The sequence below is a fragment of the Vicia villosa genome, unplaced genomic scaffold (genome assembly GCF_029867415.1).
Source record: "Vicia villosa cultivar HV-30 ecotype Madison, WI unplaced genomic scaffold, Vvil1.0 ctg.000219F_1_1, whole genome shotgun sequence".
Taxonomy (NCBI): Eukaryota; Viridiplantae; Streptophyta; class Magnoliopsida; order Fabales; family Fabaceae; genus Vicia; species Vicia villosa.
In genome coordinates, this window is record NW_026705083.1 from 125,598 (window position 1) to 129,212 (window position 3,615).

The window sequence follows — 3,615 nt, forward strand, 5'->3', positions numbered from 1 at the left end:
ATGAGACACTGATGAAATGCAACAAATCACAAACATCACAAAACCACGTCGCGAGGCATACGCCTATATCACAAATGTTACCAATAATTAGAGGTAACTAAACGTCGCTTTATTTACTGTGTTTCACATTATTCACAAACACATCACCAAATATCATCACAAAGGCATTCGCCTACATCACCAAGATATATCAATAATTATTGATAAATAAACGTCGCTTTAATTTTCCTGCATTTAGAAATTAATCACAAGATAATAGCATCGCATCGTCACTAGCCATAGGCCTTCAACTCCATATCACTACGTCACAACAGCAAGTCAACAACAATGCACACACACAACAATAACAATTCAACACTCCAACAAAATATTTTCATTAATTTATTTTATACTCTTATCTCGTGACAAATTATAATACTATATTATTATAACTCAACAGAGTTTCTAAGGAACTCTAAACAACTCTATAATAATCCCTAAAACTCTAAAGTGCCCAAAAATACTCTACTGATAACTCTTACATGAGTAACTCTTACGAACCTAATTGGCTAATGGTCTGACTCAAGTAATAATAAAACAACTCTAAAGGGTCAAATACCTTCGATCTTAATTTTTACGATTTATCAAATTTGACTCCCAACAACTCAAAAACAGCTTCGATAACTTTATTGGCTACTCTAACAACTCTATTGACAATTCTATCAAAATTAAAAATCATTTAAAATTACCAAACAACTCTAAATAATAGATATCTTTAACTCAACTCTAAAATATTATTAATTATAATATTAATTATTTGTCATATATGACACTAATTTCATTTTTTAAATTCATACTCTAATAAAATTTATCATATCATAACCGAGCCACATGCTCTGTGTTAATAAGATGCAGCATTTACAAATGAGTAACTTTCTATCTTCCTGACAAATTTAGTGAATATTAAATTGCTTCAAATGTGTTTATGGCATTTAAATATTAATGCTTAAGGCCACCGTAATTCAAGACAAAACAATCACCCAGTGAGAACACAGCCAATACACCAAAAGTATCCTTCATACACAAAGGTAGGCAAGGGACGGACGTCCCACCCAATGCCCTCTAGGGGCGGGCGTCCCATACATATTATGGCCCCTTCCTATTTTTCTTCTCCTCCTCCCAGTCTTATAATTTCTCCCTTCCTCTTCATTACTCAGTCTATAATCGTTTCAACTTATAGAATTTTCACCAACACAGCATCACAGTATTATTCATAACACATAACAAATATTCATCGATCAGATGAGTCCAATTCACTCAAGTCACTCACAACACAATTACTCAATAATAAACATAACAGCAACACGGCATGTCCCAATTTTCCAGAAAATTCAACACAACAAATACAACAATTATATCAAAACATAGAGATAATATCAATCCCCTAAACCCCCACATATGGTCCATCGTATCCCCGTTTATAGAACAAGAGCCCCACCATTACCTTGTATTTGGAGTCCGCTCTACAACTTCTGGTCGAATTCCAATTTTCGGCTTCGCGTAATTCCTCCGTTTTCCTCTTCACAGCAAAACTCGCGTATCTCTTTTCCTTCTTTCTGCTACGGCACCAAAACCTTATTTTTTCCTCTCCTCTGTTAGCACACCAACAGAAAACCCCTTTTTCTGATATTTCTCATTTTATGAAAATAATAATACTATTACTATTATTTCATTTGTCTTAGAGGGCTTGCCAATCCATACCTCCCAATTGCTTACACAAACCAACTCAACATAATTAAACGAATACTCCAATAAGATAATATTATCCCTAATATTATTTCTCTAATTAACCGACGAATTTAATTTGACTTTCCATTCAACCGCTCAAATGATATAATAATTCACTTACGCTCCTTAGATTAATTCCGATAAATTCCCAACTTCGACAAATTCCAATTAATTAAATCCTTAATTAATTTAATTAACCAATTAATTAAATTCAGGGCATTACAACTCTCCCCAACTTAGAATATTTTCGTCCTCGAAAATCTATGCAACACAACCACTCTCAACGTCACATCCCGCTTCAGCTGCGCCACTCTCATCACCCATCTTAATTCACCGTCCTTATCAAAGTTCCTATCAACTTATACGGTTCGCAAGCTTCAACCAAGTTTCTGACTTTCTTTAGCATCCATCACTTTGAACATCATTAGGATAGCAAGATACGTACATAACATCCAATACAATTCCGTCTACTATTAACAAGAGATTAAGGGTGATCAAGTCCTCAATTTGTTAATAGATATCTGACAATCATAATGGAGTATAACCATCATTACTAACTACAACAGTGTTCCTCTAAACTTATACTTACTAAAAGTACCATACTTCAACAATTTCCAAAATCATCCGAACACGCTAACACCAACGTCTTGCAACTACATACTACTACACATCCTGTGATAATATCCAATCAAAATTCCTTTATGTTTTCATCAACACTTCTTATTTTTGAAATCCTATTCTTCGCATTCTCAACAACTTCAACAACTCTTATAATTACTTACTAATAATCCAAAACAAGATCTACAACAATTTGTCACTTACTCATTGATCCTTCGTCAACAGCTTACACAATAGCTACTCGAATAATAACTTCGTAGTCCATTAACAACACTGAATATAATAACTGCCTAAACTCCATCTTATAACAATTATCCTCTTTCCAAGACACTCCAACTTGTTCGACAACCAAAATCTTAAATTCATGATACCTTCGAATTCAGGAAACAACAAAGCTTCGACATCACTTGCACTGTCGCCAACTGCAGCACACCAACATCCTACAACTGAATATATCCGAGAAGCACCGCTTCTTCCCCACTTAGCTTCAAACCCACACTTGCGACAAACAACTAGAAAGCAACAAGTACCGACAGTGTTTCACACACTTGTTGCGCACAGAGGAATAAACAACATTAGACGACACTGGCCGGACGGACCGTCCTACTGTGATACCACTAATGTAACACCCCAATTCTACCCGATGAATTACACGGAAAAATCAGAGTATATATTCCAAACACGTTCATTTGAGGTATCACATATTCATCATTAAAAAACATTTACGATTTATTTGCCTTCATATAGATACGTAGCATGTAAACTTAAAACGGGCAATTAACTCATTATTCAAAAATCACTTTATTTCAAAACAATTATTTAATCTCGCAGCGGAATCATCAAACTTCATAAATATTCAATCAAGTCGTAGCATCTTTGCACGGTAACTTTAAGTTACAATTTAAACCAAAACCATATAAAAATTCAGCAAAATAATTAATGATTAAAATAATCGTTTTATCCCCCAAGTGCTACATATCAGAGCGACCACCGACTCAACTCACAGCGGCTAAATCTTCATCAAGCTATCACCTGCACGTTACCAGTATAAAGGTAACGGCGAAACAAAAGAAAGGGGTGAGATATCAAACAATATAAACAAGGTGATGATAAACAGTATATTCAGGTTCAAGTTATAATAATTATCGCTTTGCGGTATAATCGTTACCGTCTAGTTTACTTCACTGTTCAATCAACAACACAAGTCACATAAATTCAAACATCAAAACA